The sequence below is a fragment of the Rattus norvegicus genome, chromosome 20, assembly GCF_021556685.1.
Source record: "Rattus norvegicus strain SHRSP/BbbUtx chromosome 20, alternate assembly SHRSP_T2T, whole genome shotgun sequence".
NCBI lineage: Eukaryota > Metazoa > Chordata > Mammalia > Rodentia > Muridae > Rattus > Rattus norvegicus.
In genome coordinates, this window is record NC_141553.1 from 20,785,914 (window position 1) to 20,797,601 (window position 11,688).

At 40.5% G+C, this 11,688-nt stretch overlaps 1 pseudogene; it reads left to right on the forward strand.

Moving 5' to 3' along the window:
• The first annotated feature begins 1,169 nt into the window (after positions 1-1,169).
• Positions 1,170-11,362, forward strand: Rpl5-ps4 (ribosomal protein L5, pseudogene 4; annotated as a pseudogene).
• The last annotated feature ends 326 nt before the right edge of the window (positions 11,363-11,688 follow it).

Here is an 11,688-nt window from a genome sequence, read left to right on the forward strand (position 1 = left end):
ACTTAATCCACGTTGGCTCCCGTCAGTCGTGTGCTTGCTACACATTCCTAAGAGCTCTGGAATCACAAATGAAGAACACATACATGCCAGCTAATTTTGATATGCTTTCACTAGGTCAATGGCTGGGCACAGCTAGCACACACTCTCCTCCGGTATTCCTGGCTTAATGCCTTCTAAAACTGTATTTCATCTTTGCTACCCTGATACCTTCTGGGCAGCTCCCCTCCTCCACCCCCCGCCCCGTCCTCTACCTCCCACCCACCACCCTCCATCCCCCCACTCCTCTACTCTCACCCCTGTAACATAGGGCTGTTTTCCCTTTCCACCTACATTGCTGGATGAGTTCTCTCCTGGAGCTCTTAAATCGGATCCCTCTGTCTCCATGTCATGGCAATTCTCACCTCTCTCCCTAGGTCCCTTGCCCACATAATCTGAAAGTCCTGCCTCCATCTCCCTGCCCAGCGATTGGTTCTATGGCAGTTTTTTATTACCAATCAAATCCAGCTGGGGGGCAGGGACCCTCATTGTCTGAAAACAAGGCTTTTGGAAGCTGAATTAAGACAAAGCATTAGAACCAATTCCCAACATACATACAGTCAACATACATACATATATACACACAAATATACACACATGCACACATATACATACAATCACACATACACACAAATATACATATGCACCTATACACACATACATATATACACATACATACACATATATACATACAATTACATACATACAATCACACATACATATATATACACACAACACACATATACACATATACATACAACCACACGTATATGCAAATGCACATGCATACATACATATACACACACACATACATACATATATATACAGTCATACATCCACACACTATTACCAAAATCACACATGTCACGCACACATACACACACGTGGGAACTACCAAAGTACAAGTGTTCTTGTACCAGCTGTCAGAAGTTGTTATGTAGGCCCCAGCCTACACTGGCAAATTTCACCCCAGAACTATGTGTGGAGAGAGCAGATTTGCTCTATGATGCTATTAGCAGAAAGAATTCATATGAGAAGCTGAGTTATTAAATAAGTAATAGCAGAAAGCTCAAGACGAAGATGGCCTGTTAAGTAGGGAAGAAATCTATCAAGTGGGAGGGCACAATAGAAAGATGGCCAATGGTTCTGAGAGATCCTCAGTGGACTGTGAATCCTGTGTCTATACCGAAGATGTTCGTCATAGAGTAAGGCATTATCAGCTGCTTTCCTGAGGCACGTTCCTGATTCAGTCCTGAATCTGCAGCTGCAAATCCTTTCTAGAGTTCATTTCTGTGTTGTTGTTCCTTTGAAGGTTAAAGGGCCCAAGTGAAATCTAGTATTAAGGACAAAAGCAAAACACACACACACACACACACACACACACACACACGATAGATATATACTATATATATTTGTACTATATATACTATGTGTGTATATACATAATATATAATATATATGTCTAATAGATATATATGTATTGTGTTATATATTATGTATATTATGTATATATTATAGAATATATATAGCTATATAATATATTTGTAATATATTATGTATAATATATGCATGTACATATGTATACATAACTATATATGTTTAATGTATTATAGAACATATACATATTATATGTATGTACTGTTTTATGTATATATATAATATAATATATAACATGTATGCATATATGATTTATACATGTGTACATACAGGTGTATATAATATAATATAATATATACATGTATATCTCCAATATGTATACATATGTGTGTATTGTGTAATATATATTATGTGTATGTTTCTATGTATGTCATGTAATATATTATGTACAATATATATGCATATGTGTGGTATAAGTAATATACCACATATATACATTGCAAATATACATATATGTATATATTTATATATATATGCATGTATATATATTATACAAGAGAGGACCAGGCCAGGGAGAAACGTTCACTGCAAAACTATGTTAGTGTTAAAAAAAAAAGTCCCAGCTGAAGAAAACACGATCTCTGCCCCCAAGAACTTCTGTAGAAACTGAAAGGATCCCTGCGAGGTCATCTCAGTTCTACATGAATGGCCCAGCACAAGACGCTCCAGTGGCTGCTAGGTCATGCGAACAAAGTGCTTGGCCGGCCATCAGCATGCTAAGTGTTCTGTAAACACAGGCTGGACTGTTGGTGCTATGCGTTTGCAGACTCCAGCTAGGACTTCAGCTCAGGGCAGCTCCAGGACCACTAGGAAACACCGGCAGAGGAGGAATATTTATTCACTGGGTTTCCAGATGCCTGACAAAGCTAAGAGGCTGGTAATGAAGTACAGCGTGTTCCATTAGGTTTTAAGTTTTAATATTTATCGGTTTATTTACTTACCTGTTGTGGTGCTGTGAATCAAACCCAGGACCTCAGGCGTGTTAGGCTGCACCACTGAATCACCTTCCAACCATAAGCCTTAATCATGACTGTGAAACTCCTTGAGGCCAGTCATACTAACTTTCCTGTTCCTTGTCCACTGACAAACATAATGCTAATTAACACCAGAAATTCATAACTATTGAAAATAGTTCAAATGGCTATTGAAAGCTCATTTTTTAAATCATCTTTTTTAACGGCTGTCCCCATTTTTCTCAACGATGAAACTCTATGCTGAAACAGATCATCCGTTCTCAACACCTCAGAGCTGCCTCTGTGAACGCTGAGATTAGAATTCTTGCCTATTTAATAACCATGAATGTCTTCCCCTCATGATTTTCCACTGTGGTGCTTTCCTAACGAAGAGCCCACACAAGACACTTCCTGCTATGACTAAGCATATCTCTGCTTACCAGTTCCCATGTAGATGCTGTTGTAGGTCCAAAAAAAAATGGTTAAATCCATATTCAGTATTTAAATTTGAAAATTAAAATTTTGGAACCACGCACTGAAAAGCGAGGAAGGCATATTTTCTCTTATCACGGTGATAAGAAAAAATTAAATATGAAATTTCTTTCACTAGGGAAAGAAATAAAGAAGCCAATCTGGTATCACCTTGGGAGGAAGAAAAGGCAGCCTACAGTAGAGGGGCAAAGACAAGCAGGCTTTATTGAGAGTCATTTGTTCTATCTTAAAGTCTCCTAAATTCAAATCTGGAATCTGTCAAGTGTTCAAATGTGTCCAGCCATTCCACTCTAATAAAAGCAATGAATGGGTTCCAGAACTTTCTATCTGTTACTTAAGTCATTGTGAAAAATCTTAGCCTTTTGTTTCTGTATTAGATTACCTTCAAGCTGAATTCAAAGTTTAGGACCAACAGTAAGGAATAAATCAGTTCAGAGTGAATGCCTTTCTCCTCAAAGACTCCATAATATAAAATTACCAGAGCTAGCTGAGCTGGGATAGACCAGCTAGGTGAAGATATGTGTACATTACAGATGGTGTGGCGAGGAGCCAGGGATGCCTTGGGGAGAACTGAGAGTCTGGCTTTCCGAGAGCAGAGAGATAAAATAGCCAACATAGAAAGCCTTCAATTTGAATCAAAGAAAACGGAATGAAAATGTAAACTCATTTAAAAAAAGAAAAGAAAAACCTCTAAGGACTTATCTACTCTAATAGAAACCAAGGGAATAACTGAATACCTTTTGGGGGAAAAAATAGTGTTTCTTATCGAATCATCATAGTAAAAGTTCTTCGGAAAAATAGATCAGCAGACAATGCCCCCGTACAGGCTGAGAACCTGAGACGGTGTTCAAAGGCAAACTGGAGTGGAGCAGATGAATCAATTTTTCCCCCTTGTAAAATTCACAAAAGCTGGTCTCCATTTTGAAGGAGTGTAAAATGAATTGGTCTAAGGATTGCTGATTTAGTTCATGATGCAATTTGGAATTTTATTTGTGTCAGAACCAAAAATGACACTTAAAATCTACTTTCCCTGATTTGTCGAGTAGCTCAGAAGAGCCCTGGAGAGAGGGATGAAGCCAAACCAATGTCTTTCTGCTTGAAAAAAAAAATAGTCAATGTCTAGGAGGACTAATTCAAGTCAACTGGTCCCCCCACACCCCCCAACACATTATACTTGATTTGATTTCTGGATCTAGTACTTTCTCTGGGCAGACACATCTAAATAGAATCAGAAAACAGAACTTGGGCTTAATTTAGATGCGAAAGAAAATGAAAAAATATGAATTTCCTTGAAATGGTTGAAGGCATATTTTATCGTCGTTCCATCAAGATCTCTATTGAACATCTGTGAAGCTTACAACATAAACTGTGTATTTTAATGATTTCCTCCTGATTCCACTCAGGAGTAATTCTGAAATGATATTTGACTACTATCAATCATGTGAGTCTACATGGCAATCTACTAATCTAGGAGGGCAAAAAAGATGCATAATGCATATGGATTAGGGTTTGTGGTTATAGGTGTCAAATTATATATTTACATATTTCCTTGGATGAGATGCTTTCCATCGTTTCCACTTCTGACCTCATTGCTATTGTTGGGCTCCTTGACAATGTTTGGAGCCATCATTACACACGTTTAATTTCACAAAGATTATGTTCCCGTAAGGAAAGTATTTTATTCTTCCCCCTCATTGCTATAAAGCTTAAATATTCTTTTCATAAGTCTGACTCCTTGTCATCAGATAATCTATTTTAAATGGATTTTTCTTCTCTGAGTTCCAAAATGCAAATTGAGGCGGGAACTCAAAAAGTTTTTAGACTCCCTTTTGCAAGCAAGGTACAGTTGCATCTTGCTGGCCTTTAGCGCCATGAGGAACCAATGCTCACTCACTCTGTCTAAATGCTGGCTGGCGGATGATTGATGGCATCCTGCTTTTGGAATGAGACCCATCAGCTTTCCTGTTCTTCTTCATCGTGGGACTCTTGAAATGCAACAGCCACATCTACAAGATGACACCCTGTGTGGTGATTTGAATATGCTTGGCCCACGGAAAGTGGTGTTATTAGGACGTGGGGCCTTGTTGGAGGAAATGCATCACTGTGGGAGTGGGCTTTGAGGTCCTATCTTCAAGCTCTGCCCAATGTGGGAAATACCCTCCTCCTGGCTGCCTGAAGAAGATAGTCTTCTTCTAGCTGCCTTGAGATTAAGACGTAGAACTCCCAGCTCCTTCTCAAGGACCATCTCTGCCTGGAAGCGGCCATGTTGCCTGTCATGACATGAATGGACTAAACCTCTGAAATTGTAAGCTAGCTTCAATTAAAGGTTTTCCTTTTGACTTGGTCATGGTGTCCTTTCATTGCATGGCACCCTTAACTAAGACACTCTGGGCACAATGATTCTGCTAAGAAGCTAAGACATTGTGACTCCAATATGTTTTCAATGTCATTGTGGAATGCCCGATCCTTCTGAGACGCTTCTTGCTTATCTCTTAATATTGCGAGCCTTCCATTGCTTCTAGTACATCGCTGAGGCATCAGAGGATAAAGGAAGTTTTCTTCTTCCTAATGAACGAAGAGACCAGAGCTCACAAAATACAGGATGGCACAAATGACCAGGATCCCTGAGGATTTAACAGCTCCAGAGTTTAAGTTCACTCTTGGTGTCTCCAAGCAACAGCCTCTTAAGGAGCAAAGTGCTTTGCCTTCAAGGGGTCTCATCTCACTGAGAAGGTCATTGGGTGATGGATGAGTGCACATAGCCTGTGTCCAGCACACTCAAGGCATCTTTGATTCATGTGAGTTTAAGAGCTCTGCCCTATGGTCTCCAGACACAGATACAGAGTCCCTAAATTGCCCATTCAGAGTTGACTCTGAGATCTACTTCTGACATTTTTCTTTAACCATGGTCTACCAGGACACCTGCCCTCTGTAGATGCCATTTCCCATATAGGACACTCAATTTCTATTTATTCTTAAAACTTCCTGCATGGTATTGTTGGGGTGTTTGATAGAGCAGTTGGCTAAGTGGTCACTGTTGGACTGGACCAAGCTTTCACAAGCTTGCATTAAGTAAAAGAGAGGCGCTTCCCAAGTTTTCCATCCATCCATTCATGTATTTATCCATTGATATATTTGGTTAAGTGTATTTGATCTGTGTCTCATCTTCTAAATTTTCCAATTAGACATAAGAAGTTGGAAAAATCACATCATCACCACAGAACTTCACATGGCCCTCATGATCAAAACCAAGATAATATTTTATTAATTAATTAATTATCAGTCGATAATATTTTAGAGGCAGAAGATCATAAAGTCCACAGAGAAACTGAGAGCTATTACCTTTCAAGACAAAACAACCACAAAACATCATGTCAGTGTTCAGATGTGACTTCATATGATGCCCAGTGTTCCTTAACCTTACCCAGAACACATACTTAAAGATTCACTGGTCTAAACCAGACAGCCTCTCACAGTTGATTTCCGTGGTGTTTCTCAGACTTCTCATGCCTCAGTGTCCGTAGCACTAGATCATCACTGTTGCAGGACTGGAACATGGGTGATACTTGCATACAATGTGCTGTGGTCACATGCACGTCCCATTACCATCTCTCATCTCCCACTCTGACTCCCAATGACTCCTTTCCTCCAGCTACTCTCCCTCCCACTCACATAGTGAGTCTCTTTCCATTTCTTTTCAGAACTCTGGCCGACAGTCATGGCTGCTGTGGATTCATGATTAGAATGTTAGTGCTCTATCAGGTGAAAGTTCCCAATTGCACTCCCTGCCCCATTATTCAGCCTCTCTTTTTGTTATATATGAACACACACACACACACACACACACACACACACACACACACACACACACACAGTATTATCTAAATCTATACCGGTTAAGGTCATCACTCAATCACAAGGTAAAATGCACACCCTCAAAAGCTACACAACTATTCAGTAAACACAGTAACAATTGCAGTTATAAGAAGAGAATAATGTTGCTGTTTCCTTGTATAGCCTGGGAAAGTTCTAGAAGCTCTTAAATAGTATTTTAAAGGATTCATTTTGATATCAATGAAAAACAGTGTAATTTCATTTCCCTGAGAGGAAAGAAAGGCAAAGAGAAGGGCATGGGAAAAGAGACCTGTGAAAGAGGCAGATGAAGCCTTGTCGTGTTTGCTTAATGAACTTCCCATCTTGACGTTGGCACTGCTTCTTTCTTTGTGACTCAGGCCTTGGCCTTGGCCGCCTTCTGAGGCCTGGGTGGATTAGAGAGAGTTCTGGCTAAATGACCCTTTCAGAAATCTGTCAACATCCCATCACTTACTTAGAATTGTAGTCTTGGGTCTAGATGGAATCTTCCATATTTTGCAATTCCTGCTTTACTTTACTGACTGCCCAGACCTCTGGGCTCGTGTGATCATTTTGGGAACTGGAAGTAACCTGTAGATCTTCACATCACAGCCCTGCAGATGGGAAAGTCTTCCTGTCTCTCAATTCCAAAGAAAGAAGAATTTTCTTCTGGTCTATCGGTGATTTGAATATCCATGAGATGGGATCAAACATGCTATAAGACAAAAATCTTCCTTGAGGTAAAGACACCAGTGAGCCATATATTTGATACCTTCCAGGCATTATTGTTTATTTATTTATTTTAGATACCCTAAAGTGATATGAAGTTTTGGAATGTTGCTCATTTAAAGGTACAATGAAGCATTTATAGGTAAAATAATACCGTGTCTTGGCTAGACAGATGTCTGCCAGCTGGTGAATGAATAATTTGTGGTGTGCCCATGTGATGAGAAGTCACGTGGTGGTGAAAAGAAATAGAAGGGCTGAGATCTTGAAGACACCGTGCTGAGTGAGTGGGTGGGACACCAAGGCGTGCCCCGAAAAGGTAGAAAATGCAAAATGTCTTAAAGAGGAAAGTCGCTAAAAACAGAGCATAGGTTCCTATTCATTCCTGGGAAGTGGGGAGAGTGTGGGAACTGCTGACGGTGAAAGGACTCTGAACTGTTAGTGGGGTAAGGAAACAATTTCAAGCTGATTGAATGACAGCCCTGGCTCTGACACTCCTAGCCAGCGAAGTATCCACTTCAGAGAGAACACACGAGGGCTGGGGAGATGGCTCAGTGGTTTAAGAGCATGTATTGTTCTTGAAGAGGACCTGAGTTCCTGAGTTCAATGCCCACCATCCACATCAAGCAGTTTACAACCACCTGGAACTCTAGCTTCAGGGGGTGCCTCTGACTCCCTCGGGCACATGAATGCACACACACACACACACATACACACACACACACAAATAAATAACAATTTTCAAAAACATATGGGGCAAGAACAAATATACACAACAACTGAGTAGTAGACACCATTGCATGAGCATTATTATTTTGACAAGGGGAAAACTGCGGTAAAGAAACATCTCGTTTTTATAAAACTGTGTCCAAAGACACAGTGTTTGATATTGCTTTTAAATCACCTTCTTAAAAGATAAATTGATGTGGCTAATTCCAAAGTGCTATCACATAAGTGTTTGGAGATTAGATATATATTTCTTTCTATGGATAATTTAATTGAAAAAAATAAAGTGAATAAGTAAAAATAAATTAAATTTTAAAAGATTATAAAACTAAAACTAAGCACGTAGGAAAGGGGCCGTTTGGTATTAAACTGTTCATCCTCACATAACAGTCACTGTCTCACACGGAATGCATGTAATGTGCTGATCCTGGATGGGACTGTGTCTAACACCTGACTTAGAAATGCCTGAGAGACTTCTCAGCATCCTTACTGCCCGAGGACATAAGCACCATCTCCAGGACTGAAGATACATTATGCTCTAATATTTTTATTTATGGATGCTACATATTAGATGATATAAGCATGAGGGAGCAGAAATTGTTCTATAAACTATAACATCATTTTTTAAATACTGTATATATACCAAGCACTGAAGGCCCGGAGATGCCGTTCTGAGATCAAACCTCTGTGTTCAGCTTCCCAGATCCGTGTGACCTTTGACCTTTACCACTCAGTGTTTTTATGGTGGAGTCACATGGGTTGTGATGACACAGTTCTGATTTAGAGACTAGCTTGGAAAGCATGGCATGTATCTTAAAAGACATCAAGTCTTGGCTCTATTAAAATCTTCTCCAAGGAGGTTCCAAGAATGGATGTGGATGACCCAACATGCACACTAAGGATTAGTGCCATGGAAACCAACTCATTCTGAGAAGCAACCACTGAGGCCCTCTGTGCGCAGCGCTGTGCTGTAGAGGGAAAGGACTAACTTCTTAAACTTTTTCATTTACTTATTTTGATGTGAATGGGTGATCTCCATGTATGTGCACCATGTGTAAGCCATACTCAGAGAAATAAAAAAAAGGACAAAAACAAGAGTTACTGTGGTGGTTTGAATATGCTTGGCCCAGGGAGTGGCACTATTAGGAGGTGTGGCCTTGCCAGAGGAAGTGTGTCACTTTAGGGGTGGGCTTTGAAAGACCTTCCTCCTAACTACATGGGAGCCAGTCTTCTCTCTGTCTTTGGAACAAGATGTTGAACTCTCAGCTCTTCCAGCACCAGGCCTGCCTGGACACTGCCATGATCCCACCTTGATGATAATGGACTGGACCTCTGAACCTGCTCCAATGAAATGTTGTGCTTATGAGAGTTGCCTTGGTCATGGTGTCTCTTCACCCTAATCCAGACAGTTGCATATGGCTGTGAGTCATCACAAGTGTGCTGGGAATCAAACCCAGGTCTCCGGGAGGAACAGTCAATGCTCTTAACCATTGAGCCTACTCTCCAGTGTCTCTTGGTAAGAAATTAGCGAGAACTAGCAGCATTACAAAGATAATATTTATAAACCACATAATATGATTTTTTGTGACACGTCCAAATGATAACTATCAATAGAATTACATTTGTTTTGCAAACATACACATTAACTTTATTTTTCTCAAAAAGGGAGGTGTCCTACAGACTCATTTAGGACCCTGGTTTAAAAAGGACTGGCGTCCGATCATCAGCTTCAAGCACAGCATTCCTTGTGGAGTGTTGACCCAAAATACATTGACTGTGTTTATTGTTAGAGATGAATGATAACTGAACATTTAGACATTTCTAAAACTGTAGAAGTCTCCCGGGAGTTTCTGAGCTCCCCATGCTACTGAAACAGAACATAAACAGGTTTCTACAGCACAGTTCACCATGCCCCTAAAAGAGCATCGTGACCACTTCGTGTTACCCTGGCATCGGGATCTCCTTGAGTCTGATTATTCTCTCAAACCACATTCCAATGAGCCCAAAGTGTCCTGTGGGGAAAAATAATTACTCAATTGCTAGTGGCTGGCAGATTTCCCAATTTTGGAGAAAAGGACTTTAAGCCTTGGCATTCCTCACTTCAATACGAGTTAAGTCCGAAGTGGGCTGTGATTAAAACGAAGGCTTTTTTACGCCCTGGCATTTCCGCATTTTCTAAATTACACTCTCTTTTGGTTTCCTTTAATAAAAGGTTTAGTTCTTGGATTTTCCTCTCCACGTGAATAGGAATTTGAACTTCATTTCTTCTGAGAAAAATATTGGAGTTCTCTGTGCGCCCTTCCCCCCCTAAGTGACACACGATCTGCCCATGACATCACTGCTGCTTGTTTTCGGTTTAGAAACATTTTAAGTGGAGGAGACTGATCGCCTCAGAACAGCCCTTTTTAGTTTAAGGGTTCAAAACTATAAAGATTGGACAAGTAGAAATTAGTTTTAAAACCAGAGACACAAAGGGAGTGATTTGCTTTGAATTTACAACCTCAAAGAATGTATGGCTTAGAATGAATTGATTTGAATTGTGCTCGCAGGGGCTTCTAGATGTATCTCTGAGATGATTTTGAATATAGGTAAATTAGAGATTTTTCTTTATCTGTGTATGTGTTTATTTTTGTGTATGTTTGGATGCAGGTCTTGCCCGAACTACAACTGGCAATAAAGCTTTTGGCGCCCTGAAGGGAGCTGTGGATGGAGGCTTATCTATCCCTCATGGTACCAAACGATTCCCTGGCTATGACTCTGAAGGCAAGGAGTTCAGTGCAGAGGTGCACCGGAAGCACATCATGGGTCAGAATGTGGCAGACTACATGCGATACCTGATGGAGGAAGGTAAAGATGTGTATAAGAAACAGTTCTCTCAGAACATCAAGAACGTGTCTCCGGACTTGATGGAGGAGCTTTATAAGAAAGCTCACGCTGCTCTCCGAGAGAACCCAGGCTATGAGAAGAAGCCCAAGAGAGAAGTGAAGAAGAAGAGGTGGAATCGTCCCAAAATGTCTCTTGCCCAGAAGAAAGATCGGGTTGCTCAAAAGAAGGCAGCTTCCTCAGAGCTCAGGAATGGGCTGCTGAAAGCTAAAGCAATTTTCTATGAAGATTTTTTTCATAAAGACAATGAACATTGATCAAAGCCAAAAAGGCGGGGGAGGGTCATAATGTTAGGAAGGTAGAGAGCCGCTATCGGAGGATAAAATCGTCTTAAGGTCACCCGCATCTAAATCAAATACAGGGGCAGCCCAAAGGTGCAGGGGTCCATTCTTAACTGGTTTGTTTTCTAACATTGGTTCCAGAGTTTGTCAAGGACGGAGGCCACCACAGCCTCTTGGTTCTTAAGACTTTAGGTTGGAAACAAGAGATATTAGTGGAACGTCCCAGCCATTGTAAAGCAGGAGGAGTATGAAGGGAGTTGTTGACGGTAAAATACTCCCAGATACCCAAGCTTCTTAGAACG